This window comes from Rattus norvegicus, chromosome 6, assembly GCF_021556685.1.
Source record: "Rattus norvegicus strain SHRSP/BbbUtx chromosome 6, alternate assembly SHRSP_T2T, whole genome shotgun sequence".
Lineage (NCBI taxonomy): Eukaryota > Metazoa > Chordata > Mammalia > Rodentia > Muridae > Rattus > Rattus norvegicus.
In genome coordinates this window covers 21,511,896-21,536,159 of record NC_141539.1, presented here as the reverse complement: position 1 = coordinate 21,536,159, position 24,264 = coordinate 21,511,896, and the positions used below count along the sequence as shown (strand labels likewise).

Sequence of the window (24,264 nt, the reverse complement as noted above, 5' to 3'; positions counted from 1 at the left end):
TCATTGTGGAGATGCAATTTATTAAAACCATGGAAGAAGAACAAATAATACTTTATTTTCTATTTGCAATTGATGATCTTGGCTTCCCCAAGGCCAGACATATTCATTGGCTTTCAGATATCAAGTTCTGTGAAAACAGAGAATTTGTTTTTTAAAGTTTCCTTTAAAAGAGTTCTGCCCGTCATTTTTTTCCCTGCCATTGTATACACAGAAAATGACAACTTTGTAGAGGTGGAAGAAACAGACCATTTGGGGCAGAGATTGCTGCCTCAGACAGACACAGAGTTCCCCAATCGAGAAATACCTCTTTTGGCCAGAAGTGAGCTGGGAAACCCGGACTGTCTATAAGATCAAGTTTGTACTGAAGCCTTCTGGGAAAGAGGAAAAAGTCCTAAACTAGAAGAGACCGGTGCTTTGGCGTTAGGCCTGCTTCCTGGAAGACACTGGACAAACCTCCATCTTGGAGAACACTGGTCTGCTTGTGCATAAAATGGTGACATAGGCTGTGTCCCCTACCTCACAGGACTGCTGTGAGAAGCAGGGCTACCATGCTCCCTAGTGGATTTTGCAAGCAGAGAGTGCTATAGGAATGTGTGGCTGCAGAATAAAAATGAACCCTGAGCTCCCGTCTTGATCTCAACCTCTTAAACTGCAGGTTGCAACTCCATATTCGGTCACATAACTGAAGGTGGGGGTTACAAAACAAAAATCTATCACATAGTAGACCCAAGCTGTTTGTGGAGTGCCCAGTCGTGTTCAGTTGTGTGACTTATGTGCGGCTTTATCTCTGTGTGCACACGGTAAGTTCACTGGGCATGCTGTCCCACAGCACAAACCAGTGAGGATATCTTAGCTCAGACTCACTGACAAATTGTAATGCTGGAGCATACACAGTTTTCTGCTCTTACAGAAACATAATGGCTTAATTATAGAAAACAAATGTTTTCCTGCAGTGGCTTCTGAGCTTGTAAATATCAAATCAGTATATCCTTGATTTGTTTTTATGTGGATTACTTGATTTTCAAAATTGTCTTTCGGATAGTTGGCTTGAATTTCATTTAAGAAGTCATTAAGTGGACTTGGACTTTCAATTAAACGGAATTTCTAACAATTTCTGCAGTAGCTCTAAACATGTTTCTGCCATTTGTCCTGTAAGGAGAGAAATTTGAAGTGGTATTCTCAGCATTGATATCTATTTATAAAATCAGAATCTTGCTCAACTCTGAAAAAATTTAGAGATACTCTGTACCCTGTAGGATCAAATATCCATCCAAGATGTCACTTTATGTAAAAATAAACAAGTATCTCATTTGTATCAAGTAATCCCTTTAATTAATATATATGTGTATGTATAATTGACTTATAATAAATTAATGCTTTACCAGCAAATGTTTCTTTGTATATCTATTTTATAGATACTAAGGTCATGTGAACGTTTCTTGAATACATAGAAGCTTGAGGAAGAGCATGTTTATGAAGTCAGCATGTGGTGGAGACCCCCACACACTCCCCATGGTTCCTAGCGGCAGAGCGCAGCTGCCCCTAGAACGCTGCTGCTGCAGCTGAGGTGAGGTGCGCAGCGCGTAGGCGCGTCTGAGCTGGGCTTTTTAGTTGGGCCAAAGAGCTGAGGGGGTTTTGGCTTCCTGAGCACCTCTGTTGAAATTCCCTGGGGAATTTTGTTTTATGAAATTCCCAGCAATTGTGAACCTCCCTGGCTTGTGATTCAAAGCCGGGAGAACCTCGCTCACTGGTAGGTTAAAAAATAAAAGTTTTTGAAGTCAGCTGGGAGAGTCAGGGGAGTTGAGCTCGCCCACTATATATCTACAGAAAAGGCCCCTTCCATTTTTCTTTATTGCCAATTACTTTTTCTTCCAAGGCCAAAGAAAATATAATTGAGGTGAGCCTTTTGGATTAGGCCCATCTTTCACCGAGATCCCAGATGGTGAAATCTTTCTGTACAGGTAGGGTTGTGCAATTTTCAAGATTGCATTAGAAGTGATTTTATAGGCTAAATTCTTAACGCCGGAGATGCCGGCATTTACTATAGCGCGGTTGTCAAAAATCAACACAGAATAAGCTCCTGGTCTACGTCGCTGAGAACAGAGAGGTGGGCAGAAGGTTTGATATAAACAGATAATTCACCTGTGAAAATGAGGAAAAGGTTACTTCTAACGGCTTTCCAGCCACGGCCTTAACAGGGCCTAGGTGTATCTAAACTTCACTTAGACGGGGATATCCTCGGACATTTACTGGACCAGGAAGGAGTAGAGGACACAGCATTGCTCTTCACAAAGGGACATCCATAAATGTAGTAAGTCCTAGGGTCCCTTAACTTTGAGTCTGTACGTGGGGTTGTGTTTAAAAAGGCACTAGTGTGTAGTAGCCAAGAAGAGCTAAAACCATCCCAGATATCTCCTGGAGGCCGATGCCCTCACAGTGTTCTCTTACCGGCTTCAGAGGTTGGGGTTGTCTGGTCTGCTGCAACCCGGAGCAATTCAGTAAGTGTATGACTTTATTTCAACTGTTATTTAAGCAAAGCAACTGCATGGTAACATTCTGCAGATGAGAGGAGACATTTGGATGCGGTTATGTATTTGATGTTACAAATGACTTATGATTTGTACCGACCTGTGTGGTAATGGCGTCGTGGTTATGTAGGAAAACACCCATATTTTTAGACGCACATGGTAAAATGACATGGTCTTGTGATTTGCTCTAATATATTTTAGCCAAAAGAAATTAAGAAAGAAGGAAAGGCCAGAGAAAAATTGTGTGTTAAAGGACAAAAAGAAGCTAAGGCACGCATGCCTGTGGTCTCAATACTCAGAAGACTGAGGCAGGAGAATGTTGAAACAGCTTGAGAAACAGTGTGGGCTACATAGATCCTGCCCAAAAAAAAAAAAAAAAAAAAATCAAAAGCAAGACTGACAGAAAGAAAGAAACAAATACAAATATCGAGGCATCATTTTAAAGACAGAAAATAACCTGAGAAATATAATTAAAGCAATAATAATAATAATAATAATAATAATAATAATAATAATAAACAACAAAATAAAAATGATAAAGCAAAAAAACATTGTTGACAAACAAGAGCATTAAAATTCTGATACATCTGAGTACCCTTCATAGAGCTGTGAGGCATGTGTCAAATAGAGCAGTCAAACATTTTTCAGTGTAAAATATTGAAATACAAAAAATATACATATGACATTTCAAGTTTTTATTGTTTTCTAAAGCCTAAAAGTAGCCTATCATTCATAAAATATTTCGTAAATTGATATTGCTCTTAAAAATAAGTCCCTCCCCTTGGGGTTCAGGGAACCCTGCAGAAGAGGAAGCAGAAAGACTGTAAGGACCAGAGGGGATGGAGGACGCCAAGAGAACGCCTGTCAACATGGATGTTCCAGAGACTGAGGCAGCAAGCTCCAGGCCTGAGCAGGTCGGACCACACCCTTTGCATACACATTGTGGCTTCCAGGTCAGGGTGTTTATGGGTTTCCTGAGAGTGTAAACACCTGAGTCTCTGGTTCTTGTGCCTTCTCCTGGGCTCTCTTCCTTCTCTTTGTTTGTTTTGTCCAATTTCGAGGGGTTCGTTTTTGCTTTACTATATTTCATTTTATTATTACCCCTTAGAAGCCTACCTGCTTTCTAATGAGAGAAAGAAAGTAGACCCAGGTAGGAGGAGAGGGGGGAGAAAATGGAAGGCTTCCTATTCGAGGGTTGGAAGCCTTAATCAGGATATATTATGTGATGTAATATATAATATATATTATATATTTTTTCAATAAAAGGGGGAAATGTGAAACTCTAAGGGCTACAAATATAAGTTGTCATATTTATAATCTTAAAAAATTGTCTGTAAAAATAAAGCAATACACATCCCTGAATTGGATGATGGTGGTGGTGATGGTGATGATGATGATAACATGAGGTGAGGTGGGACTAAGGCAAAAAGAAATTGGGTAAATTTCAAAATGGAACGAACCTCGTATTTTGAAAGCTTTGTTTTCTGGCAAGATTCATGGCTTTCCTCCCACACTCTGGTGTGAGGCCAGCATCTGGAGGAAGGTATTGCTACTCTAAACAAGTTTTTCAAAATTAATATGGATTCTGAAAGAGCAGCCACTGGTGTGGGGACTTTCTTGGTCTCCCCACCTCTCTGAAAGCATTGGGGTCTGAAGAAAATCCACGTGTAACAGTATGGATGAGCACAGAGGGCATTAGGTTAAATGCAAGAAACTTCGAGCAGAAATCAAATCCATAAAATCCCTCTTGGATACAGAGCGCAAAATAACAAAACTCACAGAAGCAGGCGGGATGGAGGAAAGGAGGGGTTAACAGGGGTAGAAGTTTTCATTTCTACCAGCTGAGAAGACTTGGAGCATCTCAGGTAGTGCAGACGATTGTCGGGACCAACACAGCAGTGTGAATTTGCTACTTGCTAAGAGGGGAGACCTGGAGTGTCCGTAGCTTTCAGACCCACTGACGGTGACTGTGTGAGATGCTAGGGAATTAACTTACGTGTTGTGCATAGATCAAAATATCAAGCTCTGTGTTTTAACTATATTCAATTTCTATTTACTTGACTAGACTTTAACATGGCAGAAAAATAAAAAACAGTGGAAGGGATGTTTTCACCTAACTGTTAACCCTAACCCTAACCTTAACCTAACCCTAACCCCTAACCCCTAACCCTTACCCTCTAACCCTAATCCTAACCTTAACCCTAACCTTCTAACCCTAACCCCAACCCCAACCCCAACCCCAACCCTAACCCTAACCCCTAACCCTAACCCTAACACTAACACTAACACTAACCCCATCCTCTGTGGGATCTGCAGTCCTATGTTACTAATCCCTGAGGCAGAGAGCTCAGAAGCAGAAGGCTGAACTGGATGGAACATTGCAGGAAAAACAATCAGCTATTTTGCCTGCCTTACAGTCTCAAGTATCTTTCCCACTTCAGCTCTCATTTTAGCACTCCCTGTGCTCAAACATTGATCTCTTCAACTGCTTCAACTGATCTCATGGAGAATTTACACAAAGTGGTCAGTTAGGTTTGGGGTTCGGGGCAGGGGTAGGGGCAGGTAGCCCTTTGGACATTTCAGCTTTTACACTGGAGAATGGAAAGCAGGAATGGAGGCTTCCAGACTGCAGAGGTGAGGTGAACATAGAGGAGCAGAAGAGAGCATGTCAGGACGTCAACCGCAGTTATGTGGAGAGATTATGGGAGGGGAAGGTCATCAGGCCTCCAGGAGAAGCTATTTAGTTAGATATTCAAGGACAGGAGGAAGGAATCAGAACTAAACTGTAACATACGTAAGTGCATCAAGACTGTCACATAGACAGTGTATGGGGGAAGGGAGGAGACCCAGCTGAATAAAGACAAAGGAGGGTAATGTCAGGAGACCAGTGGAAACCCTGAAATACCAAAACCGAAGTGCTGTGTGTTGCATAGTATTATGGTTTAAAGGTTTAAATATGAAACGTGTGTCCCTGCCCTACACATGGGGTAAAAGGTCCTCAGCTGATGGCATGGTTTAGAGAAGCTGTAGAAATTTTGGGAACTGGGACCTAGTTGGAGAAAGTAGGCCATTGAGGGACATGACTTAAGGAGTATATTGGCCCCAGCATTTCCTTCCAGTGTACGGTGAAGTGAAGGAGCTCCTCCAGCCATAACCTCCAACACCATGTTCAAAGTGGATGGAGTCAGATAAATGGCCCCTCCAAAACTGTGAGCCACCACAGATGTTTTCTTCCTTTAAGTTGTCTGTTTAGGGATGAGGTAAGGAGGGCCTAATATAGATCCCAGGTTTGAGGATGTTAAAAAAGGAGTCCAGGACAGCCTAGTGAAAGTGGATCCAACAGCAGCGAGTAAAATGAGCCGGGGTCATGAGTGGACAGGCAGGAACATCACTGTGTGTTTGAAGGTGCGCATGTCTTAGGGTTTCATTGCTGTGAAGAGACACCATGACCGTAGCAACTCTTATAAAGGAAAACATTTGACTGGGGCTGGCTTACAGGTTCTGAGCTTTAGTCCATTGCCACCCTGGCAGGAAGCATGGCATCATGCAGACAGATGATGCTGGAGAAGGAGCCGAGAGTTCTAGATCGACAGACAGCAGGAAGACAATGCTACACTGGGTCTGGCCTCAGCATCTGAGACCTCAAACCACCCCCCAGCCCCCGCCCCAGTGTGGCACATTTCCTCCCACAAGGCCACTCCCACTCCAACAAGGCCACGCCCACTCCCTATGAACCTGTGTTTCTTTCAAACCACCACAGTACCTCTCTCTATATATCCATGATTTCTCTGAATTCTCATAGCAAGAGATATTACTCTTCCACTCTAGAGACTGAGTGTGTAGCTAGGAAAGCAGAGTCAGTATTTTCATCTACGTATTTGTCCCTACTCAGTTGCTTCTTCATGAAGCTGGGGTGAGCGGTGGCAGTGGACTTCTTATTAGGTGGTAATGTCTACGGTGAAAGGAATCCACTCTTCAGACGTAGGACTGACGAGACTTAGTAAACAGTTGCCCATAGCAGTACTTGATCCAGAGTGTTAGTGAACGAAAGAAGGATCTTGTCATTAATCTATATTAAAAAATCAGAGGAAGACAGAGTGTGGTAGAAAAGATCACTAATTTGCCTCTGGCTGCATTGAACTCTAAATGGCACTGATAAGTTTTGGAAAGACATCTTCATTCAATTGGTTCTAGAAAAAGAAATCGTAATGTAACGTACATGCTATAAAGGGGTAAACGGGCAAAGATGGAGAAACAGAAGAAAACCAACCCAGGTCTCCCATTCTCTCCGTTAGGAATAGATAAACTTCTTCTTCAGCCGTGACATTCCAAATTATCTCTCCTGGCCAGAAATGAAACGAACACAAGACAAGGTTCAATAAAAGCCAGGTCAAATAATTCTTTAACCTCCTATTCCTGGGATGGGGAAAAAGGCAGCTTTTGTAAACTCGGGATTCTAAATGAACTTGCAAGAGGTGAGCTGCTCTGTCTTTGCTTTGTGGTTCCCACAGAAAACAGTGTGAATGAAGACTTGGTCTGTGTCCCTAAGAGCTACGCGACCAAAGCAGTTCTGCTTGGAAAATCACCATGGCTAAGGAACCTGAGGGTGAGGCTCAGAGCCACATGCTCTGCAGCCCTGCAGGGAGAAGTCGGCTGGTTCTTTCCTAAACCCGCCTGAATGTCGGAAAGGGCAGAGAGAGGGCAAAATTCCACTGGAAAACCCTGCAGACGGCAAATAAATGATAGTGTCAACAGGAGCGGAACTGAAACAGAGGCTGGCAGTCTACGCAATGTCTTAGAGCTTGCCACCTCATCCCTCTCCTCTGATAGACAGTTTCCTGTCACTGCAACGAGCTGTTCATTCCTCTTGGGCATGTTTCCTGTCAGATTGCATGTACTGTGTGTACCCCAGGGTTACAATGGATGGATGGATGGATGGATGGATGGATGGATGGATGGATGGATGGATGGGTGGATGGATGGATGGATGGATGGATGGATGGGCGGATGGGTAGATGGATGGATGGATGGATGGATGGATGGATGGGTGGGTGGATGGATGGGTGGAACTACAGGAAGTACAATTGATTTCTAAGAACCAAGCTTTACAGTCAATGCAAAAAGTACAAGGGATCCTTTAAAGCCTCTGAGACTAGTCCCCTGCATGACAAAAGGAGAGCTTCTAGGTTGGGAACAAGATAACTTTCTCAGTGACTACTTGTGAGTGCCTACTGTGTACCAACAGTCTGCTCACAAGCCTTCTGCGGAGGTAGGAGAAGCAGTGCACATGGTTGGGTGTGCACTCATGTGCACGTGTTCCACGGAAGATCTACGGAGCCAAAGACAGCACCCAAGGCAGCCAGAGAGATGAGCTGAATCAAGGGGTTTGCTCCATCCCAGCAGCAGGGATGTGTGTACATGGACCCGCAGACCCGCATCCCGAGTCCTGCTGTGACCTGCACGCAGAGAAAAGAACATGTCCGAGCATCTCATGCTTGTAACCCCAGCTACTTAGAAGGCTGAAAGGCAAGAGGATTATGAATTCCAGTTCTACCTGAACACCGGAGGGAGGCCAAGGCTAACCTGAAGAACTCAGTGAGACTCTGTTTCACAGTTTAAATGGCAGAAGGTGAGCTGAGCACGAAGTGGGGAGAGGCTCAGGATCCCCCACCCGTTCCTAACGGAGGAGTTATTGGTGGATGATGTGTTCTGGGTGTGGAAGAAACATTTTCCCTTAAGGCTGTGGCCCCTGGTAAGTCAACCACACCCTAGTGGATGACCCCACAGCTGTGGTATCTGGACATAAACTGGACTCAACATATTATTAGGGAAATAAAAAGGGCATCAAGTTGGGAGGAATGAGAAGTGAGGAAGCTGAATCTGGGAGGAGTAATCGGGAGCAGTGAGCCATGAATATGATCAAAATACATTGTGTGGGATGCTCAAATGTGAGGAACTAAGCTTTCCAGTTAGCTAGGGATATGGACCAATAGTAGAACACTTGCCTGACATGCTCAAGGTCCCGAGTGTAATGCCCAGTGCGATTTAAAAAAAAATGTACAGCTCAATAACTTTTCCCCAGTGAGGTCAGTGTAACCAGTGCCCTGCAGCCCTCAGTGCCCTGCATCCCTCAGTGCCCTGCAGCCCTCAGTGCCCTGCATCCCTCAGTGCCCTGCAGCCCTCAGTGCCCTGCAGCCCTCAGTGCCCTGCATCCCTCAGTGCCCTGCAGCCCTCAGTGCCCTGCAGCCCTCAGTGCCCTGCAGCCCTCAGTGCCCTGCAGCCCTCAGTGCCCTGCAGCCCTCAGTGCCCTGCATCCCTCAATGCCCTGCGTCCCTCCACACATCGCTTTTGGCCTTTCTACTATCACTCTCCTGTCATGAGCTGCACCGATTTTAATCTGTTTCCAAGCTTTATATATGTACCAGGGCTCGGTTCTCACTGCCTGGCTTCTGTCGATCGACTTTACCTTTGTGAGGTACAACCATAAGGTTTTATCTGTGGGTGGATTTTGTTACATTATTGGATGGTTCTTGTGACTATGGCCCAGTACATTCACAAGTTGTTTTTAAATGGACACTGGGGTCATATTTTCTATTACTTTGACAAATCGTTTTTCTGCACAAATATGTTAGAGCTGATTTGTTACTGGTTTAGAAGTAAGAATCTTGTCTGGCATTCTTTTGTTTTGATTCTGAAATTTTATTAGGCCGTTTAGCTCTTTGTTGATTAAAACATGGGGGGGGTGGATTTGTGTTTTTCTAAACAAAAACATCTCTTTTTAAATAATGCTCTTAAGGATACCAATTTTTTTCTTCATTGGCTCTTCAGCAAGTCACGTGAACTGAGTCTTTGTCCACCATGAGGTCCGAAGATCTAAAGCAGCACTCCATGTAGACAGAACTCTGAGTTCCTAGACTAAATATGTTAAGGAACAAAAGTTCTCCCTGGGTTTCCCTGGGCTGCCACCCAAGTTGGTTAGGAAGTCTTCTCCACAGGGGTCAGGGAAATAACATCTCTGGAGAGCCTTGTCAGCAAAGAGAATGACTTTCATCTTGATTGCACAATAATGGAGTTTTGGGGTTGCAGTCTTTTCCATGTTGGCCATCCTCCCGGCTGCCATTCTCCTGAGCTCTGAAGAACATTATCAGTAACAAGCAAGTGAGAAGGGGACTGACAAAGGGACAGGTATGTCAACAGTCGCTCATCACCGGGGTCCCTCTATGTTCCAATCATATGATATTCATAGGATGACATACCAGCATCCACAGGAGCAAATGGCACATGTGTGTGGCTTTGGGGACAAGGACAACTGTCATTAGACCATTTTTCCATCTCTGGTCAAGCTACATTCACTGCCAGTGCAGTCAGTCAAGTTTTGAGCAATGACTTGGACCATCCAGCAACTGTTTTCTTCATTATCAAAAGAGCTACATGATGATAATGCCCAGTACTTACTGAACACGAATGTGCAAGTTGGGTCTCATTATGCACAGCAAAGAGCCACAAAGGAGAGATGGATTGGTTACTTCTCTATTTGTATAACCACTAAGGATTAGCTCAAGAGAAAAATGGTTTCTTTTAGTTCATGGTTTGAGAGCACAGTCATGCTTGGAGTGCAGGCTTCTCTCGGCCATGGCAACGGAGACATTGAAGTTTCTTGCTCACATCTAAGTGACCCAAGAAACAGAAAAGGGCAGGAAACAGGGGCCAGACTAACACCTCAAGGCCCCAACTCTAAGGAAAGTCGTTTCTCCAGCTAGACCCCACTTCCCAAACGTTCTACTACCTTCCAAAAGAGTACCACCATCTGGAGACCAAGTGTTCAGACACGCACCTCTGGGAACCACTTTACGTGTAACCATATGGCACATTCTTACTTCACTAGAGGTCAGTCTCCTCCTCGTGGTGTCCTGAACACCACCATCCCATTCGTCCCATGAACTTTCTTCCAGTGATTGGCCCTTCCAGTGAAATTTTTCCTTTCTTGGATCATTTCTGTGACCTGACAGACACATCCTAATGCCTTCTTTAAAACAAAGAAGCAGAGTCCTTTGACACTGTGTTCCCTCCAGACTCCTTCCTCAACTCTTTTGCAATGCACTGTCTTCCCAAAAGAACTGTCCAGTCACTGCTGTGTTTCTTGCCACATGCCCTTTCCCCGAACTACTCCACCAACCTTCTTTATCTGCTTGCTTCTCCAAGGTTGTGAACAGTCTGCTTTGCCCAATCCAAAGGCCACTTCTGTGTCACTATTTTACACAACTTTTCAAAAGCATTTGCCCATGTTGACCACTCTTCTTCTTAAACCCCTGTCCCTCATAGAGATGGCACTGCCACCTCCTTCTTCTGCATAACTAGCTACCCGCAGAGCCTCAGACTCCATGATGTGTTTAGACTCTAAGCACTGGAACAACTGTGGGCAGTGTGCCAGATCTTTCTCTGGTCCCTATCTGTACCTCATCTTTCTATGCCAGCCCTCTCAGATACCCTTCTTCGTGCTCATTAAAACACAGCCTAAGAACAGCTATCAGTTACATCCATGTGTCTCCTCTCTCTAGAACTTTCAAATCTGATTGAGAAATGAAAGCTTTGTTCTCTGCTATAGGAACTTTATGCACAGATACTCCCACACAGAAGTTACCAAAAGCTGGACCTTCCACTTGAGAGACAAAAGACACTTGCAGTCAAATGACAAACAGGAGAATCAGGAGGTTAGAATTTCAGTCAGAAACTAGGAGGTAGGGTTAACAAGTAGGGAAGGCTACAGTGGCAGAAGATTCTAAATGAGCAGTTCTCAACTTGTGGGTCATGACCCCTTTGGAGGTTAAATGACCCTTTCACAGGAGTCAAACACCAGATTTCCTTCAAGTCAGATATTTAAATTACAGTTCATGACAGTAGCAAAAATACAGTTGTAAAGTAACAACGAAAATAATTTTGTGGCTGGAGCTCACCACTTCATGAGGGACTGTATTAAAGGGTCACCACATTAGGAAGGTTGAGAGCCGCTGCTCTAAAACTTCCAGAGGAAGTCATGAAGGACCCTAGGGGCTTTTGACAGCCGTACACCCACCCACCTCAGGTCAAGGCTAGGCCAGGTTCTATTCTCCACCCACAGGAACATCCTTGAGTAGAAAATTTTCAGAATGTACTGATTGATGCTTGCTAGCCAATAGATTTAAAGGTCAATATGCTTAGCCAATAAGTTTGAACTGTAACCTTGCTGAGGTAATCTGTGTCCCTGAAAAGAATAAAAACTGCTTGTAATAGCCATTCAGGGTAGCCTTCTAGTCTCTCACCTTAAGGGACTAATTGAAGGTTGACCCTCTTGCTTTTGCATCAACCTGTGTCTTGGTGTCTCACTCGGGGACATCTTGAAGCTAGTACTACTGACCACTAAGGACCACATCTGACCTTCAACTTACACACTTAATCCAAGCGATCGAACTGACGGAGGGTCTTGGTCTTACAGTCAGATAAGAATGAAAGTAGAAACTAAAACAGACATTGAAAACACAGTTCATCAATGTCACCATTTGACCCAGAGCCACTCCAAAGTGAACATAACTCACTTAAAACAGAGCCTGAGAGCTGTTTTTATGCCAACAAAGTTTAGTTTAACAACAGAAAAGTGTCAACCACTTTTATGTAATATACATTTGAAACATGAACAGTTTTGCTCTTTCATGGGCATAAAACGAAAGCTTTTAGCACTGCTCATGGTTAGACTACTGAGTGTGCCTGGGCAAGTCTCCCAGCTTTGTTGGCCTTCATTATCTTATTTCTGAGGTGTGGAGAACTATGTCCTGCCTACCGGACTGAGGAGCTGTTTTGGCTGGTAGATTAAGTGTGTAAGTTGAAGGTCAGACGTGGCCCTTATCGGTCAGTTCCGGGCATCACCTGTGGCCAGGGTCTAATCTATGTTAATATTAAACAGCAAATAGAATTGGGAGTCTTGTGCTTATCGTCCAGTGAAGTGAACATGCGGTTAACAACTGGCAGCCAAGATTTGTGGGATATTAATGGGAATACATTTTGAGCTCTGAGATCTGTGGAGAGTAAAGAACAAAGAGATCTTGGAATAAGAGGCGGGGAATGATAAAACGGTATTTAATTTGGGCATGTGTCTCCACTCCAATGCATCTGAAGAACATCAACAAAGGGTACGTCGTGACAGGAGAAGTGAGAGATGAGCTGTAATTACTCTAAAAATACAAGGCCAGGAAACTGGGTAGGAGCTTGCAGTGTTGTTTTGGACTACAGTGATGGCCTTGTGTGTCTATAAAGGGAAATGGGAGTTTATCCCTGAAGAAGAGAGGAAGAAGAGGAGGAGTAGGAAGAGAAGGAGGGACAGGAGGAGGAGGAAGAGGAGGAGGGGGAGGAGAGGAAGATGACGACAGATGGAATTGTGCATAAAATAAGCCACAGATAAGGATCATCAAGAAGATGGAAATCATTCCTCTGTTCATCTCTTCAAGACATTCCTCCCATCATTAAGGGTCTCTAGGATCATCTGCCATCAGTCGTCCCATGATTTCAGGGTCTTCTGTGCGCTTACTATCATCTGAACATCCCTCAAGAAAGTCAGGTCAGACATGGGTAAGATCTTTGTAAACTCTGTGGTATCAATTGCATCTTAACATGTCTGACTTTCAGGATTAGCTCGACAGATAGAAAAATCTCTTGTTTCAAAATTATTGAAAGAACGACCGAGAACACGAAACTGTAGACACAAGAGAAATAGTGAGTAAATGCCATCAGTCTGCGCGCTGGAAATGGCCCGCATGCTAGTGCACTCAGGCACCGCCAAGTGCAACTCCTCCATGGTGAGGGCTTCCTGAAGAACATTTCATCTTTAAGCAGTCCATTGTCCAGTGGCAGAGTGAAAAATTCTCACTACTTCCTTTCTGTGCTTCACGGTGTGATTAAACATGTTCGGTCAACTCCGTGTTAAATGAAGCTTTACATGATCGTTTTACGTACATGTTTGCAAAACAGAAACCCACTGGGAAAGTGGCTTTGGTTTTAAAACCAAGTATTGAATTCTCTGTAAAGGAAATGACACTTGTAACCCTCAGAGATCCCAATGAGGGTTCGGTTTTGGGGGTACAAAACTATCTGTGTGGGAGGCCTGGGTGGTGATGGGGGTTTTACCTCCATGGTCTTTCTCATTCATGAGTCCTTTGTCCAAATCTCCAAATTAGGGTTCACTGTGATGTTAAGTTTGTAATGTAATGTTCATGTAATGTAATGTTCGCTGTAAGGTCACGCTCATTGTAATGTTGATGTGGATGAATCAGGACCCCCTTCTTTCCACTAAAACATTGCTGTGGTGATTGTGACTTGCCTTCCTCCCTCTCACTTTCGGTTGAACTTTGCACCTCCTCTGGGCAGAATATTTCCAGAGACAGGAAAATGCAGTGCCTCTGTTGCCCGTGTTTTTGATATAATACTCAAAGAATCAGTGCTCAGCTCAACATCCAGAAGATTCCTCGCTGTTTATTCTAGAAGTTTGAGACCCTTGGGTTCTACATTAAAGTATTTGGTCCCCTTTTGGGTGACTTTGCTATGAGAGAAGTTCGGCTTTATTCTGCACATGGATGACCAATTTTCCCAAGACTATTTGTTGAAGAGACTTATTATTTCTCTACTGTATATTCCAGGACAGTAACGTTAAAACTTCTCAAGAGTGAAAAATGATCTTATATCAAACAATCTCACTTCCTTGTGCAGTTCCAAGGAATTCGAAATCAAGATCTCAAGGGCGTGTCTGACTTCTCATGTTCATTTCTGATTTATTTGTAATAGCTGAGATGTAGAAACAGCCTCCATGTCTCTCGGTGGGTGCATGAATAAAAGAACAGAATGCATGTGTGTGCACAGAGCAGTGGTGATCAGCCTTGACACCTTGGTAAACCTTGCAATTTGTAACGACCTGGATGAGCACTGTAGACATGATGCTAGGTGAACTAAGCCAGATGAAGAAGATGAATGCTTCATGTTCTTACTTCTACAGAGAATCTTAAAATGCCACACTCACAGAAACGGAGCAGAATGATTGCACTAGCCATCTTGTCCTGGAAGCCTAACGGGGTAACTGAGAAATGAAGAAAGGACAGACACGCAGACACATGAACAGAAAAGCTGGCATTGGGTGGACTGCGCTCACTGCGATGGACAATGACTGCTATGCAGCTGCCAGGAAACTCAGTGTGTTTTATTGTGCACAGCACATGTGGGGGAGTCAGCTAGTCAGTGTAGGGAAGCAGTCTCCGGTTGCAGTCATCCGGAAGGAGAAAGCTGCATTGCTAGTCTTTGCTCACACTGATAGGTCGTTCACACACTGTCAGCCTGGAGAAAGGTTTTCCATCCCTCTGAGCCTGCCTGAGGGAGGCTTTGCCACACCGGTGACCTGAGTCACTGGGGTTCTTGACATGTCTATGCCCATGTCAATAATACATTTTCACTGAAACCAGGAAGTGGGGAAGTGGGGGTGGGATACGCTGGGGTAAGAAGTTTAAGCTGGGCAAAGTCAGTGAGTTCTGGAAACCTATGTTCAACAATGGGGCTGCCATTAATAAGCCATTAAACCTCGCCAAGACCGTAACACTTAAGTGTTTTCTGTGTGTATAAGGAAATGTTGAGCATGTTAGGTGATGGATGCTTAATTAGCTTGGGGAAAATATTTGAAATTGTGTATGCATATGAAGCCTCTAACCCGTATATATCTAAAGTACATGCCTTTTATTCTAGTGGTGAGATCCAACCCAGTGTGTGGTAAGCAAATGCTCTATCATTGAACTACCCCTACTCCAGCTTCAATAGACTACTTTCAATATCAATTATTCATCCCCAAGGTTGGAAAAAAGCTCATTAAGTAATAAAATAAGAAAGAACTCTACACTGGGAGAGAATAGGGAAGGATGAGATCAAGGGTAAGACACTAAAATTGAGTTGTGAAAAAGAAATTGAAGATACAGAAAATGTGGTACATCTACACAATGGAATATTACTCAGCTATCAAAAACAATGACTTTATGAAATTCATAGGCAAATGGATGGAACTGGAAAATATCATCCTGAGTAAGATAACCCAATCACAGAAAAACACACATGGTATGCACTCATTGATAAATGGCTATTAGCCCAAATGCTTGAATTACCCTAGATGCCTAGAACAAATGAAACTCAAGAAGGATGATCAAAATGCGAATGCTTCACTCCTTCTTTAAAAGGAGAACAAGAATACCCTTGGCAGGGAATAGGGAGGCAAAGATTAAAACAGAGGCAGAAGGAACACCCATTCAGAGCCTGCCCCACATGTGGCCCATACATATGCAGCCACCCAATTAGACAAGATGGATGAAGCAAAGAAGTGCAGGCCGATAGGAACCGGATGTAGATCTCTCCTGAGAGACACAGCCAGAATACAGCAAATACATAGGCGAATGCCAGCAGCAAACCACTGAACTGAGAATGGGACCCCCGTTGAAGGAATCAGAGAAAGGACTGGAAGAGCTTGAAAGGGCTCGAGACCCCATATGAACAACATGGCTAAGCAACCAGAGCTTCCAGGGACTAAGCCACTACCCAAAGACTATACATGGACTGACCCTGGGCTCCAACCTCTTAGGTAGCAATGAATAGCCTAGTAAGAGCACCAGTGGAAGGGGAAGCCCTTGGTCCTGCCAAGACTGAACCCCCAGTGAACATGATTTTTGTGGGGAGGGTGGTAATTGGGGGAGGATGGGGAGGGGAACACCCACTTAGAAGGGGAGGGGGAGGGAGAGGGGGGATATTGGCCCGGAAACCGGGAAAGGGAATAACATTCGAAATATAAATAAGAAATGCTCAAGTTAATAAAGAAAAAAATGGAAAAAAAAAGAAATTGAAGAGTTAGGAAAGAGCAAAGTTTAAAACTTGTAAACAATAACTCCTCTAAGCTGGTAAGAACAAACAAACTAAAAAACCATTGGAGCTCTGGGAGAGGACATAAAGAATTTCCTGTGTGGTAACAATCTTGGTTGAGTTGAAAGAAAAGCATTGAACTTCAAATGAAAATAATGTTCAAGGAGATGTGGGGGGGGTCATGCTGTGGTGGCAAGCACACCCCAGTGGTCAGGGGACTCCCCCTAGAGAAAAAGAGACAGGAAGAGAGGAGTGGGGTTATAGGAAAGGAAATGCATGCAAAGAGAGACTAGATGAGATGCTAAAAGAAAGCAATATTCAAGGAAAGATCAAAGCACATAGATAAAAATAATATTTTAACAGTTTCCCTTTCCGTGGTCTACTTCAGAATTCACCCGAAGCCAGCTGGTGGTCTGCCTGTTTAGATTTCTCTTCTTTCTGCTCCCTGCTGTCTAACCACCAATTGCCTGTGTTTGAAGAGTCTAAGGAAGAGGAAGTGAAATTTAAATCTCCTTATTTTCCTGACCGTTGGCCTTTTTGCTAAGGGTTCTGAGCTAGAAGATGTGGCTGAAGTGTGGTTTGTAAGACGTGGGCTTTTTGTTTGGTTGATCCTCCTTTGAGCTGCTGCCCCAGCTTACCACATCAAGTCTTGTTTAGGTACAAAAGAGAGAGACTCAACAAACATTGGAATACATTGACTCTGCTCTGTTCCTTCTAAACAGTCAGTCATCAGCAGAATCCTAGCAACTTCCCGGTACAAATGTATACTGCAGTCTGGAGGATCTAGCCCTTGGTGTGTGTCCATTGGGAACCGAATCCAACTGGATTTTAAGCTTGTATCAGCAAAGAATTTATGAGGCATTTGTATTATATAGTGCCAACAATAACGTAAATAAGAGTTCTTGTTTATAAAGATTTATCTTACTATATGTACGTGTGTATGTATGTGTGAAGATGTGTGCATATAAGTGCAGGTGTCTAAGGAGACCAGAAAGGGCACTGGATCCTCTGAAGCTACTGTCACAGGCACTTGTGGTCATGTGGATACAGATGTTACAAGAGTGTTAAGTGCTTTTAATTGCTGAGCCATTTGTCCAGTCACAGTAAATAAAAGGAATTCTAAACTGCTCAGAAAGATAAATTGTTTTCAAGCATTTAGAAGTAAATATCCACATTTAGAAAAAAAACACAATATAAAACCACCAAGATAAGTGGTGTTTCTCCATTCATTGAAAGAAGTTCAGTGTGAGATCTTTATAAATATCTTCCCAGCTATTAGTTACATACAAGTTAGCTCTAACAATAACTCTTTGTATTATTTTAATATTTCAAGTCATTCCCTAAACTGCTCTGCTTTTCCAGGCCAAAAATGTCAGGTTTTATTATGACTTATAAAACTATAGAAAGGCAGAAAAGGACATGTGCGTCTAATGTTGCATATTATATGTATATGTGTTGCACATAGTTATATATGCCCATATATCATTATTCATGTGAATATGTAGGAGAGAGAGAATAGAAGCAAGTTTTTGATCAGTGTGATGAATTAGGGATGATTTAAAAGATCTCTGAGGGCAGTAAAGATTACAGATGTGCTTTGGAAGAAGAGCTCTCGTTAAGCTCAGCTTAGTGTCAGAGTTTCCTCTATTACAACCCCTGCCATCACAGTCCAAAGTTCCTTCCATATCACCATGAGCCACAAGCTTGGGAAAAACCCATCTGGAAAGGCAGCAGCTTCCTGTGGTACTCAAGACGTTTATGGGACTGTCCCACGCTATCTAGAAGAGATATGCCTTGTCTCTACCTTCGTGATGAGCATTTTTTAAGAGTTGTCAACAAGAGATAAAGTTTCTTCCTTTGCCCTTTGAAAACTAGAAGAGCCAAGAAGGTGCAGAGAGAACAAAGAAGTTCTGTGGTTCAGCTCTATGTTGTCACAGGCTTTCACCTGAAAATCTGCATTCCACTGAGCTCCCGCCTGACTCTGAAAGGTGGGCCATTTAACTCAAATTGAACTCAAGAACTTGTTTGAGTTTCACCAAGGCCAGTCTTCTGAGAAAAGTCCACATAAGAGAGTGATATTTCAGACACAGTGAGGACAAGCTGTCTATGAAGCTGAAAGTTACCTGACCCTGAGCATTTCCCCGACGCACTGTCTACTACGGAACTCGCCACAGGTTACACTCTTTGCTTGTTGAATCGCTTCCTCTGTTCTTTATCCTTTCATTTTTCTTGAAATAATTATGTCATAATCCTATTGTCAGTGTCTGAGGGATTCAGGTTAGGGTATGACAAAAAAAAAATCAAATTTAGTTATTGAAGCACCAAAACCCTCAGAGTGACCTTCTTCCTGACTAGAGTCAGTTAGGTTCTGAGGCAGAAGAATCAAAAACTGTTGTGGAGAAAACCCCAGAAATTAACAGAAAATGTGGCAACAACTGAAAGACTTGGATCCTTCAATCTACGTGGGCTTCATTCAACCAAAGGACCATGCTCAAGAAACCCAGTATTATAAGATCTAGACATATTGGTGGCTATGTTAAAGACCCATGAAAGGTCATTGTGGACCAGGCTTTGTCCCTTCCTTGTCTTCTTGGAACCAGGACACAGATGAAAGGTGGCACACCTCCATCTGTCCCTTAATAAACTGTCCTCTTCCCTGTAACTGCCCATGTGTCATGGCACAATTTGTAGTAAAGAGGCACAAGAAACAAGAACCTCAGAGCTCCAACTGTGACCCTCTCAGCCCACATCTACACATGTTAAAGATCTGGGCTAAACATCTAGAAAGGCAAACTGAGGACAAAGCTAAGCCGTCAACTCAACTTCTCGATTCACCACTCATTCCCCTCTCTTTTCCCCCACCATTCTTGTCTGACACATCCTCACGTAGACTTTCCTGGCCCCAACACAAATTCAATCCACTGTTTGATCTCCTCCTTCCTCCGTGAACATAAAAGACCGTAATTGTGTCTAATTCTCCTCTTTCAGATTCAAAATGACTTAATTTCTAGGTGAAATCAACATTGGCCATTTGTGGTGCTTTCAATGAATGCTCTTTTTTTTTTTTTTTTTTTTGACCACAGAATCAGCACAGTGGGCCATGGTACATAGAAGTGCACCCGTAAATCAGGCTGATAAACACACGGTGCCTGTAGCGGCAGATCTACTATCTGCCCTGCACACAGCTCCATTCATTTGTTTAGTCTACTGCTGGGATCCAACTGCTTCACTTCCGTCTAGAGTGAGGACGCTGAGATATCGTACAAACAGCAAGCGAGCTCCCAAGCCTCAGGAAATTTCAGCTGAAACCTTGACTGGAAGGAGACTGTGCTACGTCTGCACGAGAAGCTGTTGTTTAAAACCCCTCACACATGTCATGAACTCATAGCCACAATGTTTGGACTCAACATGCACCAGGACTTGGCAGAAGCCTGTATAGGAGGAGTTCCTTGTCAAGGGAAACAGAAGAAAAACAAGGCTGGCTTACACATTATCTCAGCCTATTCACACGCACATGCACACACGCGCGCACACACACACACACACACACACACACACACACACACAATTATTTTATTTCTGGTGTTTAAAAAGAAAATAGAGAATAATGTTTCCTCCTTGGCCTTCTGCTACAGAGTGTCTCGATAAAACATAGTGAACACCTTCATGTATTTTAAAAAATAAAGTAATTGAGTATCAACCAGGATCTGTTTCATTGTTGCTACTATGTCAAGGTCACAAATGTTTAAAATATTGACTGTTTCCAAGTTGAACACATGAAATATGTATTTTTGTTTTAATAACATCTGAAAGTGTTGCATATTTTTCTATGACGCGGTGTTTCTGAGGCCCAGGATGTTAGCTTTAAGGCTTTGATATTTGCCAAAATAATATTCCCTTGAAACGCAGGTCTCGCCATTTACTCTCAGCCATTGGCAGCTCTTTCAAAGGTTGTTAAAAGGGTTGGGCAGAAGTTCTCATCCTTGCAAAGGTGGTGCCCTAGCCAATGTTTCAGTTGAACTCTTGGGTCTTTCTAGTTAGATAGCAGCAATGGCTGCAAGTAATTAAGCTCGAGACTGCCTTGGTGAGTGGTGGAGGTTTACTTCAGTATTAGTAGAGGACTTAGTAGGGTTTTCACAGCCTATAAGGACATTTAGCTTTGAAGGAGTTAGCAGTCTAAGGGATGCAGGGAGCATACAGACCCCGGGCATGAGTAAGGGCATAAGTATGTATGGAAAAGAATGGAAAATAAAAAGATTTTTTAGGAAGAACTGAGACATTATTTGTGAATTAGCTTTGTGTGGCTGTAACAAAATACTCAGGGTAGTTTAGTTCTAAAGAAAGACTGTTTATCTCAGTTTAAGACACTCAGCATTCAAGATGAGGTCGCTCCGTTGTTTTGGCCTTTGGGAAGGCAGTGTATGACATCACATCCCAGTAGGAGCATATGTGGAAGCAGAGAGCCACATCTCAGACTGGCAGAGCTGGGTCCTGGCTTGTGCTTTGTAAATAGCAATTGGTGAGAATTATTACGAGCCAGACATGGAAGTTTACCTATTATCCCAGAATTTGGGAGGCTGGGATAGAAAGACTTTGAGTTTGAGGTTGGCCATGAAAGACCTATGTGAAGAAAAGAGCAGAGCTAGAGTCAGTCAGCAAGTGCCCGACAGACATCATTTGGCTGCATGCTGTTCTCCTTTTCCTACCAAATGTACAATTCTTATGTCAAATACGATGATTAAATGGTATGTAAAAGCATTTCAAACACAGAAATTAGAAGTGCCTTGGCCCTGTTGCCTTGAGAAAAGGAAGCAATATTCAAAAGGGAAGCAAAACAAGAGTGAATAGGCTCATGTTTAGGTCAGTACAATGGAGTCTCTGCTCTGGAGACACGCTAGGCTAAGTTGTTTAAAGTTAGGTAAAGTCTGGGGCTGCTCTGTGCTGAGGCTCCAGCCTGGGCTGGGGTAGTAGCCATGCCCCTGCAGTATGAGGTTTCTTGTCATTCTAGTTTGGTCAGACTCTGGCTGGTGTGGAGAGTTTGGGAGATTTTCTAAAACTACTTAAAGATTACTGCAAGCATGGTAATTTTTCCTCAGCACTATTACATAAGGAGGTCCTCAGTAACCAGTAGTGCAGGCTTCCAAGGGCCGTTTGACCACAGAGCATCTTCAATTCAAAACACATTACTTGTGGGAAGAAAGGCACCACAGTACAGACACACCCATCCTAATATTGAGCAAACTTAAATTTTGACTCTAGACACTGCCTCACAATGCTGTCAGAACATGAAAAATCTAATTAAAACCCAGAAGCTGGGACCACAGCAGGGCCTCATGGAGCCCCTCTGACAAAGATGTCAGGGCAACGTGTCTAATGCAAACAGACAACATAACCTTCAAAACATTCACACTCACCAATCAGACCAGACAGACAAGCCAAATGGTCACTGATCCTAGAGGTTACCTTTTCTTACCAGGTAAATATCATCCCTGCTCTGTTGACTGGACAAGAAAACCCAAGAATGGAAGGAAGTGTGAAATTCTGAGAAAGGTTAGGAAAAGCAGACCATGAATGGTGAAGAGAGGCATCAGCCTGCCCCTCCCCCATCAAAGAGGTCAACCCATCCCTAGGCCAAGCAGAAAGAGAAAGGAAGGGGGTAGTAGAGAAGTTGAAGCAGGAATCAGGAGAAGACCAACAAGGCTGCCGGAGCAGAATCAGGAAGGGAAACTAGGAGAAGAGGCACAAAGAATGTGGGTCTGGATGAAAGACCAGGGCAAGCCAGAAGAGGAACGGAAGCCAAGACTCAGAATGGTCAAACAGGTAGAGGGTAAAATAAGAGCTAAGAAAATAAGGAAGACAAAGCAAAGACATAAGGGAAGTGATGTGTGCAGTAAGAAAAACGGTGGCACTTGTGAATTACCATTGTCGCCTGCCACTGCACGATTCAGGGCTTGGCAAACGTTTTCTGTAAAGTGCCAAACATTATTTTAAATTTTGTAAACGGTGCTGTCTCTGTACCTCTCTCAATTACTCAAATCTACTACTGTACATGGGAGGAAAAAAAAAAAAACCACAGACAATGTCATCAAGTGAGTGAGTCCCGGTAAAACTACAAAACAGAAGACGGACCTGTGGTTTGGAGTTTGCTAATAATGGAAGCCCTGTAGACAGGGTGTTTCTTTTATTTCGGGCACTCCCAGAATATAAGACATAGTCACAATACCAAGAAAGTGAGGATCACACGGAAAAATATTTTATAGGCAAAGAAGTGTTCAGATGGTGTTGGTGTAGAACTAGAGTTTTAAAAAGGTTACTCATTGTCAGAGTCCGGATGTGCAGGGCCGGACGTGCCTGAGGGAGAGCCAGAGATAGGACTTGCCAAACCAGCTATCAGCCCCAAGGACATTGACCATCTGTAGCCACCCCCTCCCTTTCCTTCACCCCCCTGAGTGAGATGAGCCACCCTACCTGCCTGCCGAGCTGCTAGAGAGCACGTACACCTTGCTGATGTAATTTCGCGCCCAAAGTAACTGTGCACCATTTGAATTGACCAATCATGTGTAACCGCGCGAATGCCCCTATATAAACCCCCGAGTTTGGAAGCTCAGGGTCGATTCCTCTGTCTCCTGTGTGGGATACATATCGACCCGGGATCCCGCTAATAGGGATCTCGTTAATAAAGCTACCTCCTGCTGTTACATCAAGACAGCTACTCGTGATTCCTGGGGGCACCCCACCCCACGATCGGAGCAAGAGACGCGGCTCCCCGTTTTGGGGTACGCTCTTTCATTGGGAATTGGTTCCGATGCTTTGTTTTAATTCGGCTTCCAGACCTGAGGGTCCCTCACCTAGCTGGTTTTGATTGATAATTAAGAATTGCCAACCGCTGGGCAGGGAGATGGGGCGGGACTTTTAGATTGCGCAGGCAAGGGACCGAGGCATAAGGGAAGCAATAAGAGAAAACATAAAGACCTACCGGCCTGTGAGAATCTGGGAAGGTGGCCCTAGGGGCCTACAGTGAGAGGTCGAACCGCCTCCCTTCAAATTCCAACAAGGATGCAAATTCCATGCATAAGGATTAGACTGTCTTTGTGGTTCGAATCTGAACCATCCCGAACACAAGTCATGATTTGAATACTTGGTCCCCAGCTTGTGGTGTGAATTTGGGGGGTGGAAAAGCCTTGAGAGATGCCACCTAGAGAAAATGGGCCACTAGGAGTTTAGGCCTTTGGAGGTTATAGCCCTCGCTGAAGTTTCCACCATAGTCGGCGCTTCCTGATCCACGACGGTGCAAACAACCTTCACCACACACTCCCGCCTGGGCGGACCATCTCCTAAAGGCTCAGCTTTTTGGTAATAACGCCTTGGTGATTAGCTTTCGATGTGTGCATTCCTGAGGGAATGAAACAGATCTGGAAAGGAGTGCTCCTGCCCAGGGAACTGCCGCTCCTGGTTGCCATGGAAATAGCCGCCAACGACACTTCCGGAAATCAGTGCTAAGATTGGAAACGGTCCCTCTTAATTGCGGTGGCAACTTAGTAACAGACTCTTAGTACTTCCCCTCTCCCCACCCCTTTCCTTCTTCCAGTGTAGGGGTGAGCTCTCTAGAGCCTGAGGAAGAAGTCACTGGATTGTACCACACGGGGTTGGGGGGGAGGAGAATCTATCCACATACCTCAGGTAACAGGAAGGTGTGCGGGTTGGGGGTGGGGACTGGGCGAACCAAAGGCAGGAGGGGGTTGGGGGGCCTGGGGTTGGAGAAAGGCTTGACTATGGAGCCCCGCTTGCGGGTTGAGAGGAGGCACCCCGGCAAGGGGCAAATGGGGAA

At 44.0% G+C, this 24,264-nt stretch overlaps 2 long non-coding RNA genes across 4 annotated transcripts; one reads left to right on the top strand and one right to left on the bottom strand.

The window, feature by feature from the left end:
* Positions 1–23,906, bottom strand: LOC102554703 (uncharacterized). Of its 2 annotated transcripts, XR_015622797.1 has the most exons (3): positions 23,413–23,906; positions 2,449–2,556; positions 1–127 (listed from the first exon to the last, which is right to left on the bottom strand). It is a non-coding gene; the product is annotated as an uncharacterized LOC102554703 (long non-coding RNA). The 2 variants fall into 2 exon arrangements; XR_015622796.1 differs by lacking the exons at positions 1–127; positions 2,449–2,556 and adding an exon at positions 9,207–9,659 and having other exon boundaries at positions 23,413–23,905.
* On the top strand, positions 2,019–20,671 carry LOC148005080 (uncharacterized). 2 transcript variants are annotated; one of them, XR_015622798.1, is made up of 3 exons: positions 2,019–2,498; positions 3,321–3,442; positions 19,520–20,671. It is a non-coding gene; the product is annotated as an uncharacterized LOC148005080 (long non-coding RNA). The 2 variants fall into 2 exon arrangements; XR_015622799.1 differs by having other exon boundaries at positions 2,028–2,107; positions 19,520–20,141.
* Positions 23,907–24,264: the final 358 nt, after the last annotated feature.